At 43.2% G+C, this 16,958-nt stretch overlaps 1 long non-coding RNA gene across 1 annotated transcript; it reads left to right on the top strand.

The window, feature by feature from the left end:
- The first annotated feature begins 1,089 nt into the window (after nt 1-1,089).
- On the top strand, nt 1,090-4,272 carry LOC122455545. Its single transcript, XR_006273790.1, has 2 exons — nt 1,090-1,252; nt 1,335-4,272. It is a non-coding gene; the product is annotated as an uncharacterized LOC122455545 (long non-coding RNA).
- The last annotated feature ends 12,686 nt before the right edge of the window (nt 4,273-16,958 follow it).

The following is a 16,958-nucleotide window of genomic DNA, read 5'->3' as shown; positions in this document are numbered from 1 at the left end:
TTTTATTGAAGACCCAGAGGAGGTTTAAGCTCTTCTCCACCTTCTCTAGGGATGGTTGGAACTTCAAAAAATTTTGCATTTTGGAAAGTTAAAAAATGTATGAATTTCTTTCTCTCCATCCTTAAAAGAGGAAGCAAACTTCAACAATGGGTGAGAATCCTCCAACTCATAACATACTAAAACAAGCAATTTGCCGTGTCATTGTAGCTGTGTTGGTCTCAGAATATGAGAGAGACAGGGTGGGTGGACCAACTTCAGTTGGTGGAAGGTACAAGCATTTGAGGTACACAGAGCTCTGGGGAAGGAAGCAGTGTGGCTGAGCTAAATACAAGATGATACATATTGTTAAGTAGAAGGGGTAACACATATTGGATTGGAGGCAGTCACTTGAAATGAACTGGGCAATTGGGGGTTTATGCATAATATCTAACCCCCAATTTCCCACTTCAAGTGACCACCTCCAACATGTTACCCCTTCTGCTTCACAATCTGTCCCACCTTGCATTTAGCTCAAACAGTTTCCTTCACCAGACCAGAAGAAGAGCTCTGTGTAGCTCAGTAAAAGGTATTACCTAACCTACTTTGTCTCTCTTTTCAGAAAAAGTCATGACTTTAATTAGGTGATGAATTGTTGATGTTTCTCCCATTCCTAACTTTATGCCAAGCAGAACAAATATGTTAGAAAAAAACTGCATTACCACAGAGACTAAACGGTCTCTCTAGATGCTTAATATTTCTCTCATGTGTTTTAGAGTAAGTCTTTGACTATTTTTTCTGGTCCTATTTTTCAGTGTGTCCCACTGAAAACTATTTCCGTGAGGATACTGAAACTAGAGAGGTTTAACCATATCTACTGGAAATAATCAGAATAATATAGTAGTTAGGCTTCTTCTAGAAACCTTCATTTATGAACTGGCCCTTTCCAGAAGCTATACTTTTTTCTAAATAAACATATTAGCATGCCAAGGCTGGAATGTTTCTCTTACAGAAGGAACAACATAAAGTATTCATTTATATTTATATATATTAAATATATATAAATTTATATATATTCATATATATTTACTCAGTCCTTGTCTCGTATGTTTCCAGCTACCAAAATGGGCCGCTTAAAAGGGAGCAACACAGTGGACAGAAAAGGGAAATGGACAGCAGCCTGAGTTAATTCCATGAAACAGAGGGCTCACTGTTTGGCTATATGATTTACGAGGAGTCCATGTACTCTACATGGGGAATACGTGTGATTTGGCAGGTAGGAATGGTGGAAAGAAACAAGAGTTTAAGAAAAACATAGATCTCAGCAATGCAACATAACACAATTTTATTCTGTATAGCTATGCAACCCTGTATTCCAAAGCATTTTGCAGAGTTAAATATAACAAGATTAAACAATAAATAAGGGCCAAGGGAAGAGGAGAAATACACAAGAAACATGTTTTTTTCAGGTAAGAATTGAAAAAATGAAGCTGGTCAATAAGGTAGACTTATAAAGTTGATTAAATGAAAACAACAGATTTTTATGAACAATCTGCAGAAAAGTCCTGAGTGAAATTGTGTAGAAACTTTCTAAGTGAATACAGTTATAAGATGAAATAGGAAAGGCTAAACAATACAACATCACTTGTTCATTCACTATCATTTCAGTGCAGCTTTTACTACATTGTGCAAGTTTGCTGTATCTTCAACAAACATTGGTATGGCTAAACATCTAATCAAACTGCATAATTTGCAGATTTTTCTTTAACACACACGTGCATACACACACTCCTGTTCTACTTCACTAAGAAAGCTTTTTGACTTTTTATAGAGGTCACTGAAGAAACCGTATAAGGGGTTCCTTGTTTAATAACTGGTAACATCACTAACACTTTCCATTAACATATTTGAAATATTTGTATAGAGCTTCATTTAAATCAATGGGGCTATTTGTGGAGTATGGTAATATTTAACCTGAAAATGGACGGCTCAGTCTGGCCCGTAGTATTCTTCGGGGGGGCTGGGGGAGAGCCATTTTTATGTCAGACCAATACAGAATCAGCCAGGCAATGAGCTCCATGCATGACCAAATCTTATTTTATAATGATCTTAATATCAAATTATAGTGGTCCTTGGAAGGTCACACAGCCCATGCAGCTGATTCTATTTCGCACACACAAGAAGCATATATTTCTTCTAACGGATACTGCTATCGTTCAGCCATTCCGCTTAATTTTCCAGCTCACAACAGGAGGAAGATCCAACCATGAACGTCAAGGTGTGGGACTGACTAATTACAAGGGCCATATTTTCAGAAGTAATTAGTCATCCAAATATGTAACTAAGCACCTCCCCGGATTTTCAAAAGAGCCTAAGCAGGTTCATTGATTTCCATGGCAATTAGATGCTGAACCAACTTAAGTGCTTTTGAAAATCCAAGTAGGCACCTAAATCCCTTTGGCAATCTGGCCCCAACCCATCAGGGAAAGTTAATTTATTTTGAGTAATGTACTTTTAACCTGCAGAGTTATTAATATTCAGAGAAGTTTTGTATGTGTATGAGGCCTGGTCTACACTACTGAGTTAGGTCGAAGGAAGCTGCCTTAAGTTGACCTGTTAATGTTTGTGTCTATACTACCGGGGTCCTTTACACCCACCTAAGTCGCCTCTAATGTCACCTTCTGTAATCCACCTCTGCGAGAGGCGCAGCCCTTAATTCGATTTCATGAGTTGACTGCGAGATAGTGCAGACGCAGTGTTGTATAATTTGACTTAACTGGCCTCCAGGTGGTGTCCCACAATGCTCATCTGTGACCACTCTGGAAATTATTTTCAACTCTGCTGCCCTGCAGCTAAGTACACATGAAACAGACCCTCCCCTGCTAACGCCCCGGGAATTTTTGATTTCCCATTTCCTGTTTGATCAGCATTGGGAATGTGCCAGCTTGAGCACAGCTGAACATGGAGACTACACACCCCAAATGTGCGTCAGCCTGGTCTGCACAGGAGGTGGTGGATCTCATCATTGTGTGGGGAGAAGAGTCTGTGCAGGCAGAGCTCTGATTCAGCAGAAAAAATGCTGACATCTGTGCAAAGATTGCTCATGGAATGGGGGAGAAGGGCTTCACAAGGAACACACAGCGGTGCCATGTGAAAATAAAAGAACTTCACCAAGTGTACCAGAAGGCAAGGGAGGCAAACAGTGATTCTCGTGTTGAACCCCACACATGCTGGTTCTACAACAAGCTGCATGTGATTCTTGGGGTGACCCTACCAGTACCCCCACAAACATGGACACCTCACAGGTGTGTGAGTCTAGGGACAACAGGGAGGATGATATGGTGGATGAGGAGTAGGAGAATGGGAGACAGGGGAGCAGTGGATCCATTCTCCCCAAGAGCCAGGAAATATTTTAACCCTGGAGCCCTGTGGGTCGCAGGACATCACAGTGGCTAACTGTGATGCTGGGGAAGGCACCTCTGGTGAGTATACAGTTACAATCAGAGTCCAGTTAAACTTTAGCAGGCACACATATGCAGTGGTATTCCATGCTTTCTGTGAAGAAAAAGTGAGGCACTGTGGCTCTCTGCTTACAAGAGGCCACTCCAGCGATGCAGAGGGTGCCCCCTGGAAAAGACTGTTTATGTGGACTGGGATAGCCCCGGGACTTCTTCATGGATATCTCTAGGAAACTTTCATGGAGGTACTCTGCAGTCCTTTGCAGAAGGTTTCTGGGCAGACTTTCGCTGATTAGAAGAAGAAGAAAGAGAACGCAGGAGGACATGTTCACTGAGATAATGAACGCCTCTGGGACAGCTGAGACAGAGCTGAGAGCATGGAGGATTTCACTGCCTGAGAAGTTAAACATAGATATGGAGAGCAGACAAGCTTCCCATGAGTGTGCAGCACAGGATAGATGCTTTGGATTATGCGGGACCAATCAGACATGTTGAGGCATCTGGTTGAACTGCAGGAACAGAAGCAAGAGGGTAGAGTCCCTTTGCAGACCCTTATAGACAGCCAGCCAGCATCGCCTGGCACAGAATCACCCTCCCCAAAGCGTTCCATAAGGTGTGGGAGAAAAGTCCATTATCCCTTTCACTTAACTCAGGGGGAGGGTATAAAGTACAGAAGGCACCCATTCACAGACCTTTGATGGTCTAGAATGCAGTGCAATGTTACATAGCTGAAAATGTTTCTCCCGTTCCAACTTTACAATGCCTTTTCCCCAAGGCTACCTTTTCTTTCTGTTCTTCCTCTTTACTTATGTTTGTTAAATAAAGTAAATGGATTTGAGAAATAAATGTTCTTTATTGAGTAGAAGCAGTGGGCTTGTGCGGGGGGTTGGCTTTACAGGGACAGTGATACAAGCCAGGTGAAGCTTTGGGAAAGCACAATGCAGACAAGTAGCTCACATTACTGTGACTCATTACTGAAACAGCTTTTCAAAGCCTCGCGGATATGCAGCACCCCTTGCTGTGCTTTTCTTATTGCCCTGGTGTTTGGCTGCTCAAAAATGACTGCCATGTGATTTGCCTCAACTGCCCACCCCTGCAGAAAATTCCCCCCCCCTTTTTTCCCACAGATATTATGTACACGCAGCAGGCAGCTATAACCATGGGGATGTTCTCTTCACTAAGGTCCAATCTTGTTAGTAAAGCTCCTTCAGTGCCCTTTTAAATGACCAAAGGCACAATCAATCACCATTCTGCACTTGCTGAGCCTATAGTTGAACTGTTCCTTACTGGTTTACAGACATCTAGTGTATGGCTTCCTGAGCCATGGGAACAATGGGTAGGCTGGGTCCCCCAGGATAATAATAGGCATTTCAACATCATCAGTGTTCATTTTGTGGTCTGGAAAGAAAGTCTCAGATTTCAGCTTTTTGAACAGACCCAAGTTTCTAAAGATGCGTACATCATGAACCTTTCCTGACCATCCTACATTGATGTCAGTGAAACGCCCCTTGTGATCCACCAGTACTTGCAACACCATTGAAAATTATCCCTTTCGGTTTATGTACCCTTTTTGGCAAAGCGTTCTGATGCCAAGATGGGGATATGCATACCATCTATCTCCCCACCGCAATTAGGGAACCCCATTGTGGCAAAACCATCTACTATGTCCTGCACATTTCCCAGACTCACTACCCTTCGTAGCAGAAGTTGATTAATGGCCCTGCACATTTGGAGCACAGCAACCCCCACAGTTGATTTACTTATTCCAAATTGATTCCCCACTGACCAGTAATTGTCTGGCACTGCAAGCTTCCAAATAGCAATTGCTACTCACTTCTCCACTGTCAGAGCAGCTCTCATTTTTGTGTTGCTGAACTGTAGGGCAGGGGAAAGCTCTGCGCAAAGTTCCTGGAAGGTGGCCTTCTGCATTCGAAAGTTCTGCAGCCACTGCTCGTCGTCCCATACCTGCAAAATGATGTGGTGCCACCAGACAGTGCTTGTTTCACAGGACCAGAAATGGTGCTCAACAGAGTGCAGCTCTGTGGCTGCCAGCAGCAACTGTGAATTGTTTTTTTCAATAGCGTGCAGCAGGCCTGTTTGCAGGACATCGCTATGTTCCACACGGCAGACCATAATTTGACTCAGGAAATACTGCAGGAGAAGGCACGAGGTGTTTGAGATGCTCACAGCAAGAGTGCACAACTGAGCAGGCTCCATGCTTCTGGGGTTATGGCGTTTGCATGACGGTTTTAAGGCGCGAAAGCCATTGGGATATTTGCCATTAATATGAGGGAGGGAGGACAGTACATCATGGGATGCCGACACAATGTTCCCATTCTCCCCTGCAACAATGTTTTGTCCCATGAGGCATTGCACAAACTTCCCAAAACACACTGCGGCAAGTTGCACTTTGGGATAGCTATCCAAGATGCACTGCTTTGTGCATTGATGCAGGTGCTGCTAGTGAGGACGCACTCCTTCAAGACAATAAGCATGGTGTGGCCCTGCACAATCGACTTAATTAATTCGGAGGCTCGAGGTCGAATTAGATAAAGGCAACTTAATTTTTTAGTGTAGACAAGACCTTAGTCTAATTGGTAGTCACTACTCCTTTTTTTAGAACTCCGTCAGCAAGTGGCAAATTTCCAAATATCTTTGTGATTTCTGTCTTTTTTCCCCTGAGTTTGGATACAATGTCAATTTTACTATGTTATTATTGGTATTGTGGTAGGGCCTATGGGCCCCAGTAATGTACTAGGCCCCACTGTGCTGGCCAATTATAATCAGTTAGCATATATTTGAATCTTAATGAACATTTGCTTGACTAAGCTGAAAACTTGGCCAGACTTTCTATGAGTATAGTTAGGGCACTACCAAATTCATGGCCATGAAAAACGCATCACGGACCGTGAAATCTGGTCTCCCGCTGTAGAAATCTGGTCTTTTGTGTGTTTTTAGCCTATACTATACCAATTTCATGGAGGAGACCAGAGTCTTGACCCAAAAGGGAGTTGCAGGAGTCACAAAGTTATTTTAGGGGGGGTTGTGGTATTGCCACCCTTACTTCTGCACTGCCTTCAGAACTGGGTGGCTGGAGAGCAGTGGCAGTTGGCCAGGCACCCAGCTCTGAAGGCAGCACCCCACCAGCAGCAGCGCAGAAGTAAGGGTGGCAATACCATAGCATGCCACCCTTCTGCGCTGCTGCCTTTAGAGCTGGGCGGCTGGAGAGTGGTGGCTGATGACTGAGAGCCCAGCTCTTCAGGCAGCAGTGCAGAAGTAAGGGTGGCAATACCATACCAGGGCATCTTTACTTCTGCACTGCTGCTGCTGGGGCAGCTCTGCCTTCAGAGCTGAGATCCCAGCCAGCAGCCGCCGCTCTCCAGCTTCCCAGCCTTGAAGGCAGCGCTGCCGCCTGCAGCAGTGCAGAAGTAAGGGTAGCAGTACTGCAAATCCCTCTACAATAACCTTATCACCCCCTCACAACTCCTTTTTGGGTCAGGATCCCTACAATAACAACACCATGAAATTTCAGATTTAAATAGGTGAAATCATGAAAATTACCATTTTTAAAATCCTGTGACCATGCAATTGACTAAAATAGATGTGAATTTGTTAGGGCCTTCGGTATAGTCTTTCGAGGACACTCATTTGATTTAACATGGTTTCTTAACAGAAGTGTAGACAGAAGAGCGCTGAAAACATAGGCACCAACTCTGTGGGTGTGGAGCACCCATGGGGGAAAAATGGTGGGTGCTGAGCACCTGCTGGCAGACCCCCTATCAGCTCCTGCCCCCCACCCACAGTGCCTCACGTCTGCCGGTGGGCCCTATGGATCAGCGCCTCCCTTTCCTCCCTGTGCCTCCCACCTGCTGCAAACAGCTGTTTTGCGGCGTGCAGGAGGCTGTGGGGGGAAGGGAGAGGAGCAAGGATGTGGCACGCTCAGGGGAGGGAGCAGAAATGGCTGTGAAGAGGTGGGGCGGGAAGAGACGGGACGGGGGTGGAGCTTTGGGGGAAGGGTGGAGTGGGGGCAGGATGTGGGACAGTGCCAGGGTTTGAGCACCCCTCTGGCACTTTGAAAAGTCGGTGCCTTTGACTGGAAATAAAAGCTAAAATTAAATTCTGTTATAGGCCATTCATTAGCTATAAATAATCCATAAAAATGTAATAATCAGTTGTAAATAAACATAAGTTAAATTACAAAAGTTCAATTACATTTTAGTTTATTGAGCACTGCAAGGGACTAAATCAAATAAGTCAAATTTACCAGCTATTGGCTTGATCCTCAATGACATCAATTGTTATAGTCTATTTTGTTAGTTAATAGTTTTTCATGCATATTTCTCATGCATTGGTCATCACAATGGGAGTGGAATGCCTCATGGATCCTCCATGAAATATGCCATCTTGGTTCTCCTGTGAAATGACCAAATTATAGAAATGTTCACGTGGCAGATAAGAGATAAGCAGTCACTGTGTAAAATAATACTTGAAGGCAAGACACCAACAATAGCCATGGACTTCTCACCCAATTTGACATTCCCAAAAGAACTGCAGCCAAAAGAGTGAGCTATCATATGCCATGAAATGTGATGACCATGCCAGTAAATCATTATTCCTGGTTCTGTAAGGTTATTAGAGAAGACAAAGCCTCCTAATAAGGCAGCTTTCCTGTGGATAAACAAATGTATGAGTACTAAAAGAATTGTTCTTCCAGCAACCTAGTAAATTCTGCCATCTCTGCAGGTAGCTAAATCTCATGGGAGCTATCTATGATATAATCTGTGTAAAGTATGTATAGCCAGATTTATTTAATCTCATTAGATGCTTCTTTGTAACAACGATTCCAGAGGCGACCCAATAATAATCATTCTAAACCATTCAGAACTTCTCAAATATGTAAATGAATTGGCAAAGACACCCAACCATTCTTTCTACTGCTGTCCCCACCGGGACAATGGATATTTGGGGGTAGAGAGGGTTATCATTCAGCTGTGTAGCTGATTAGAGCACACATTCAGTTCTTTGATGTACGTAAGAAGCATTTGGTAATTTTTCAATAGAGAATATGTGCATCGTATGTTGTCATATGGTGCTACCTTTTGATTAGTTCTACCCTTTTTTCCCAGCACACCTCCATACCCTTTCTCCCCAGGCCTTTTCTCAGAAGTACAGTTCCCGCCCTTGTATAACTGCCAAGCTCTTTGAGATGAACTCTCTGTTGGAAACAGCAGACTATGACTTGGATGAGAAGTAGAAAACAAAGCCAAGAAAAGTGCTCCCACTGTGCAAAGCCCTTAGAAACAATGAGTTGATATCACATAAGAGACTGCAAAATAGTCTGACAACCTATGGAGAGATAATAGGTATTATTAATGCCTGCCACACCCAACTTTTCATTTCACAGGCCAGGTGAATAAGATTCTTCTTTGCAACTGTAAATAAAGCCACACATCTACGATTTCATCTGAGTGAAGGAGGGGGCTCCCTTTTAGAAATATTACACCATATTTGGAGGCTGACACCCTCCTAATGATATGATTAGTCACTTAGAAATCCCAGTGGTGTTGTTACTAGATTCTAAGCTCCATTTTTAGGAATCTGGTCTTAGATGATCCCAGAGACAAGAACTGCTTCAATCCTCAATTCAGTTTATTTTCTCTGGCATTCTGTTTACTTTTTATTTTTACTTTCTTTTAATTTTATCAATTTTTAGAAATAGCCTCATTATGGAATAACATTTCAAGCAAGTTTTTCTACCTTCTAAACTTCACTTATTCATAAAAATTTTCTTTCTAGACTTTCTTAACTCATTTCACTGAGGTTTTATCACCAGCTACTTTCTTGCGTCTTTTAATCTCACTAATAAAAAATCCAGGTTAGGCCATTTTAGAGCTTATATGTTGTGCTTTCCATCCTGACTCAACCCTGGGGAATTAATTTTCTAAAATCCATTTGCTTTCTGTATGTTTGGCAGATAACTGTTTCAAAGAGTCCCATTTGTATATAGGTGGCTTTGGGGTGTTTTTGGACTAGGGTTCAAAGTAAAAAAAACTGTAAATGGTTTAGGAAGTAACTCAGAACCCCATAGTAGAGTGAAGTGTCTGTCTCAAGCTTGCTGTTTTGCTCTATGGCTTGGGAAGTCTGCAGAACAGCTCTCCTCTGACCTCTGAGCAAACTTGAGGGTAGCTGGAAGAAGCCCAGGGCTCCATGGCTAGAAGAATTGTTGACTCAGTGTGGGGTTATTAAGAGCAAAATGGGGGGAAGAGTGGATATCCTTGGGGTGCTGTGAGATCTACTCCTAAACATAATTATAGGTTAAGCCTGATGAAATAGTTCAAAACAGGATGTGCTGAAGCACATAGCCTTCCCTCTGTAGCTCTTCCACACATACCTCGTGTTTGGCAAAGCTCTATCTACACCTGCATCAGGATAAACAGCTGCAGATCCTTGGTATGAGAACACAACAAATGCTACACATTTCTTTTTGAGGCTGGGTGGTGGTGGTGGTTGTTCTAAATATTGGATGTCAAGAGTTATCATGTAAGTATGGTGTTTCTCTCTCTCACTCATATCTCCATTCTCCTCTCCCCTAAGCTTACCAGTTGTGTACCCACAACCCTGGTAATTGTACTCATGCAGCTGATAGATAATCAGATAACAGGAATTTATTGGACCATGTTACTTTTCTTTTAATTACTTTGTCTCTACTAGTATTTGGGCATCAAATAAGTAACTATCTCGTTGTAGGATTATTGTTACTTCACTGATATTGATTGCTTTCTTTAGGAGGATGAGGATTAATCCTCCTCTCATGTCACAATATTAATTTACTCAAAGTTGCACCCAGTTCCAAATTTGTCACTATAGTGAAAAATCCAACTCAGCACGTTTCCATATTGCACAGGGCATTTGGATCCTCTGGTGTTGGTCCCATGTCATCCAACATTCCTGCTGTACATAGGATGGGTGAAACCTGAAAAGGTTCTAATTAAAATGAAAACCAACCCAGAAGTTCGCCCATCCTTTGAACTGAGTGTGAACTTTACCCTGGCACTTCCTGTTTTAGTGGTTACAGGGGAAGAAATAATTATTTACTATTGTTAGTATTTCTAAAGCACTCGTGGCCATAGTGTTTAGGCACTATTATGTAACTTTAGGAAAGAGATAAGTTCTTTCACTTTCCCCCTTGAATTAAAACTGTTTACTTCAGAGAAGTTAAGTCCAGGTGGTTATTTCCAGGCGTAGCATTGCCAGTCTGCAGCAATTTAATGGCTCATATTCTAGGAGCAAGCCTGATGAATAAAGTGAGGCTGACCAAGAGTTCTTGCCACCCTCAACTCTGTTGGCAGTGAGTTCCACAGCTGAGAACACTCTTTCTTTTTCTAACCACTAAAACAGCAGGGCTAGTTGCAGTGTTGCCAAAAACAACCATTCAAAAGTCATGAGATTTTAAAAATTATAATAATAAATGTTGAGTTCTTTTTCTTTGCCTTCCAGTTTTTGAGTCTTTAGGGTACACTCAGTACAGATTTTCCAACTTGTCTTTGCAATCTTGAGGGCTAGAAACTTACTGTTTTTAAAAATGAAAGCTGAGACTCTCATGTAACTTGATTCCAGGAGCTGGGGCTTAAAGAAAAACACCAGAAATGGTGAGATTTCTGATTAAATCTTCAGAGTTGGTAATGGATGTTTCCGTTAAACAAGAAAACAGAAAAACTTGTGATGTGCACCAGCCAGGGCCATGATAAAATGGGAAACACTCAGATTCCCTACAGGCTCAAGTCATCACCACATAGGTCTGTGTCAGCACCTAGTACCTCATGCTGCATGCCAGCAACAATCCCCTGCAGTTGCAGGTTTAACCGCACTGCATGTGTGGGCTTGTCAAACAGCCTACCATTAAAGAAGCTGCTTTCACTGTCTTTCAAGCAGGCCCATAACAGGACCAGAGAGAACTCTCTCTATATATTTTGCAGGATGGAAGGACATGGGCTTTTGTGTATATGTATTGAGGGAGTGGGGTTGTGCTCATTTAGTGCAGCATCCTGACCATTCAGCGGCAGGTGGAGTAGAGCATCCAGAAATACCATATTTGATAGGGAACTTGAGGCTCCAAGAACATAAAACCTGCTATCTTCCCCTAGGTCCTCTAAGTGATCTTTGACTCTGAGTCATGACAACACGGTTTACTGGTCATAGGTCCACACCAGGAAAGAAGTGGGGGGAAATAAAAGGGTAAGCCACAACCTTATACCTCACAATTGCTAAAAATTGCTGTGAACATCCCTCTTGCTGGTCACACGGGGTAAAAAGAACTTGAGCCCACATTGTTAATAATTTCTTCTGGCCATTTTTGTGTGACTGGGTATTACCGCGTGTCATGCAAGACAGAGGAGTAGAGAAGACATGTGACATAAGAAAGCTGCCCTTGTACCCAGGCCTATTAAAACCACCAAGCATCCTGTCACTACAGAGCAGAGCTTTTGCCTCTCAACGGTAGATTATTGGACTTTGAAGGTGTATCACTAAGTCCCATCAAATCCAATAAATTCACAGATACTTGGACTGATTGGATTATCTCAAGGAGTAATCGTCTGCCTACAGTGATTTTAATTTCAAAATGAATAGGAGACTTTGGGAGAAACATGGAGTGAAGGTCTATCATCACTCTATCAACTCCAGACCAATTGGCTGGTTGATTTTCAAGGGGTTGGAATGATTAATAATATTTGAAGTTATGAATATTAATATGGGAAACCACCAAACAATAATTTAACCATAAATGCCTTTATGAAATCCAAAGGCCAAATGGTACTTATACATTTACTCTAAATGTGCCTAAAAAGCCTAAATAATAAGCAATTTGCTACATCCAAACAGTAACAAAACATTTATAAGTATTTCATCAAGATACTTACGGGCTAAACCCAGGGGTGCTTAGATCCATATTGGTCAGCTCCAGTTGGTCAGGCAGGTATTCGTAATGAACCCTTTAGGAGTTTACTTTTTATACCCTTTAACAAACAAGTGGTGTCATTGCCAATTACTGACTTCAGCTAAAAAACAATTTGAGACCGTTCACCCTTATTTCCAGTCTTAACCCAGATAAGATTTACACCAGATAAGATTTCTCTCTTCTCAAGGCCCTTCCTTCCCTCCTCCTGGCTGTCCAACCTTTTTCCCATTGCTGGGGTGTGGGTTGGGAAAGGGGCGTGTTGGCGCATTTTAAGACACATTCTCATTGTTTGATTTAAAACCATCTGCAGACACTCCTGTCGGTCAGAGGCCTTGTTTTTAAAAACTTCCCTTTATCTCAGTAGTTATTCTTTGAACCAGACATCCTCTCTACTTCATTCCTTCTGGCCTTATCACTTATTATTTCAAGGCCTGCCTTCTACTTACTGGTCAGGGCCTTTCTTTATAACACATATATATTTCTTTAACCAAACTTAAGCTAACTTTAATTCTTTAATTTTATACTTATCCTACACAAGGTTTCATTAAATCCTTTTGCAAACCTCACTGAAGCAGCACAGCAAATGGGATAAGTCATTCACGACTATTTCTCACTGATCAAGGATATGTCTACACGGCAACGTAAGCACACAGTTAGGGGGACTTGAGCCAGCTGACCTGTGTTAGAGAACTCAGGGCTTGAACATCTACACTAATTCTTAACCCTTCTTTCAGACTTTTCTAACCTGGGCTCAAACCTGGGGCTCTGGCATCCATACTGCAGCATGCAGACCCAAGTGAAACCAATCATATCCCAGATTTCCTAGGACCATCACAAAATATTGCTGTGCTCTTCAAAATCTTTGTGAAGCCAGAGGTGAGCCATTTCCTCCTGAATGGACCTGTGACAATGAGGGGCTGCTGAATGGGTACATTCAGCCAGAAAGTGTGCCTCCCACAGCTGGATGCACCCAGACAATAGAAAACAGGGATACTTTCTGCTCCCACATTTTGGACTTGCATGACCTCAATGAATGTGCTTTTAGGGCAGGAGTGATGCGGCTAATTGATTGGGTTCAGTGCTTGGGAGGGGAAGGGGCTTGATTACCAGGCAATGTAGTTGTGAATGGCTTAGGAAAAGGAGGGCAGGGGTGATTCACAATATGGATTCATGTAAGGAAGTGACTGAAGTGTGGATTGCTGTACCTAATTGTATACAGCAATAGTATTTGCTTACTAATTCCTAATCGTTACTTTATTATTGCAAATCATGGTTGTTTGATAGCAAATTTTCTTGATGACAACATAAAATACTTTGTTTATAAACCTGTGTTAAAACAGTACAACAGTCACCTGTTGTCAGGCAGGCCAGCTGCCATCACAACACCCAAACACCAGTTACAAAAGAACATTTCCAAAACAAACAAAAGTGCATCAGCAAGTACAAACAAGACAGAAACCCCCTAGCACTGCATGTCCCCAGGCCTCACATTCTCCTTTCCCTTCTTTCCCCATTTTCTGTGTACTTGGCACCGGGGGCTGGGGGTGGAGATATCAACTGGAGAGGGGGTCAAGGCAGAGGGTTGCCTGGGGTTTAGTTGTCCTGCCCAGACACTCAGAGGGCCTGATTGCACTGGCCACCTAGCCATGGAGTTTTCCAAGCTGTTTCTAGACTGAGGGTACGTTGCAGGGGAATCAGGCTGTGGAGTGGAAGAGACGGCAGGAGCTGGTAATCTTGAAGCCATGATTGAGATGAGCCGCTTAAACAGTTCTCTCTTTAGAGCTCTGTCCTCCTCCCTGAGCCACCGTTCCTGTCTAGGAACTGCCTAGCAAGTACTTGCTTCCATGCTGGAACCCTGTCCTCCAGTTGTGCAGCGAGCCTCAGCCAGTCCTCTTGCCTGTAGGCATGCCTTTCCTACAGTCTTCAGTCCCTCTGCTCCTGGTACAGGACCTGCTTGTTGGCCTGAACTTCAACCATCAATTCATCGCAGAAACACTTCCTCTTGGAACAGTCCATGAAGAAACACTGGGCCAAGCCTGTGGCTGAATACATGGAAACTGGAGTGCAAATCACATGAATACCGAAGACTTAGGACACTAAATAGATGATCAATCATGAAATCTTATAATACTAAATTATGAGGGGAAATTTGCCTGTTGTTTTTCTGTTTCCATCTTCTACATTGTAAGTCTTCTGGGACAAGGCCTCTTTTTATATTTGTATCTTGTACAGTGCTGAGTACAGGCTGTCACCTGACGAATAATAATAGTAATAGCTGACATAACTCAGCTAAGGTCACTGAGCCATCAAAAAGCCCCTGGCTTCACTAGTTATGGTTCTGAAACCAGATGGATACACCTGTTTTGTAGGAGTTACCATAAAAGGAATAGTCATTGTGGCAGATGCCTTTCCAATACCCAGAATAGATTATTTAAAGGAGAAGCTGGGGATGGTCTAGAATGTTAAGTCAATTATGGTCCAAAGACGGGATGCAGGCTATAGTCTGCTATTGTAAAATGAACTTAGATCACATGGGTTCCTGATGATGTCTGTCAGCATGAAGAATGTGCTAGCTACATTGTGGAGGCTGATTAATGGAGTGCTGACAGGTCTGGAAAAATTTGCAATGGCCTATAAAGACAACAAAGCCATGTACAGTCAGAGACTGGATGCTTTCTTAACACACACAAGGACAGAGTTTATCAGCAGGACCTGATGCTCAAAATAGAAAAACGTGAGCTTGGCATGGCTGAGCTAGCACATATAGGACACACCATGGGGAGTGGATAATCTAAACTGGAACCAGGAAGGTAGAGACTCTTAAAAACTGGCCCATATCCACCACTAAATGCCAGATGAAGGTTTGCGCAGGGACAGCAGCTACCACTGCAGTTTTGTGAGGAATGCCATCATTATGTAAGCAGGGGAATGGTCCCGCTATTGTGGGGAACTTTCCTGACTTCTGCACTACCCTGGTGAAATGGGCTAGTGAAAGGATCTGAGTCCTCGCTCCCACTTCCTTTACCCAGTGGCCTCCCTGCCCTTGAGGACTCCTCTTCCACTCTCCTGTCTGGCAGAGTCCTCGTATCCCCAACAAGGCGGGGCCCAGGATTCCTGGGAGGCTCGACCCCCAACCCTGCTGTGGTCACGTAGGACAGGGGCTAGGGTGTCCCCATTCTGGGATACTCTCTCTGCAGCTAGCCAACCAAAACACCCCCACTAGTTTTGTAAGCAGACAACAGTCCCCTTACATTTATCACTGCTCCTCAAACATGAGGAAGAAGAAAATGCCCTACAAGTCTGGATGGAAGGACAAATATGAGCAGGCATTTAAAGTCCTCAAAGAAGAGCTTGCAGATTTCCAATGTTCATGCTCTCAAGTTTGATCTAGAGAAGTGTTCAGCAGGTGGATGAAGAAGGGCTGAACATCCTGTCTGCTAGCAGTCAACTCGTTCTCAGCCAGACTCCCCAGGTTGATTGCTGCTCTCCCGGCCCAATTTGCATCCTTGTGGAATTATAAAGGAGCTAGTAGCTACCTGAGTGTACATCTTATGACATCCTCTGAACCTAGGAGGCCAATGTTTGTCTCAGAATTACCGTGTACTTCCTATGCCAAACAAGTTAAGTCTGGTTAAGAAGGTGGAAACTGTGAAGCACATACCAGCTGAGTTAGGAAGGATAGTAGTGGTGGTACGGAAGCAGGGAAGCTGTAGAACTCCCAAGTAGCACAGTGCGCTGAGGCCCAAGGGTGAGCAAGGAGCTATAGACAGAATGCAGCTCCAAATCCAGTTTCCAAACTGGCAATACTCTTTAGGGACCCCAGATTAGCCTAGACGGGTGCAGAACAGAGAAAATCAGCCATTCTTCCTACTGCCTTCTCCCTTGCAGTTGTGGGTAAAGCAGCAAGTGACTACTTGAAAGTCACCTGCCTTCCATCCCTGCTCCCACAGAAGCCCCTAATGCAGCCAGCCACAGGAGCAGCTCACAAGTACTCGGTTGCAGACTCACATAGCACAGTAGCTCTCAGTTTGAAGCTTCTCCCCTCTGTTCCTGTAGAACTCAGCTCAGCCGCCAAAGATATGAGATCCAGCCCAGTGCCTCCACCAATGGATGCTCCAAATCCCAGCTGTGTGTAACCTTCTGCTACGCAGGAAATGGAGGGTGAGTCACAAAACAAGCCTATCTTCTCCAGGTCACAATTCTTTGCTTACAGTGTCCCCCTTCTCCCTTAGGTGCCCCTGCTATTCTAGTCTATTCTAGTCTATTCTAGTCACATAACTTCTAACTTATTTTAAATGAAAAAGAGGTGCCTGTATCAATGGTCAATACCTAATTGGGTTGTATAATGTGCAAACAGTTCATAATTGAAGTGTTGGTATTCTTTCATTATAAGTCATATGTGGAATTAACCTTGCAGGGTAGTGTTCATATACTTAGCTGCAAGGGTGCTGAAGTTTAATATGTTGGTAATTTATACTCTGAAATTATTTTAAGTATTTTTAATTACCTTGTGCGAATGGAGAAGTAAAGTGTTGTGTCCTATGAGTCAGCGTTACGATTGTTTGGGG

This window comes from Dermochelys coriacea, chromosome 8, assembly GCF_009764565.3.
Source record: "Dermochelys coriacea isolate rDerCor1 chromosome 8, rDerCor1.pri.v4, whole genome shotgun sequence".
In the NCBI taxonomy this organism is placed as follows: domain Eukaryota; kingdom Metazoa; phylum Chordata; order Testudines; family Dermochelyidae; genus Dermochelys; species Dermochelys coriacea.
The sequence above is the reverse complement of the archived record's forward strand: the minus strand, read 5'-3'. Positions and strand labels throughout refer to the sequence as shown.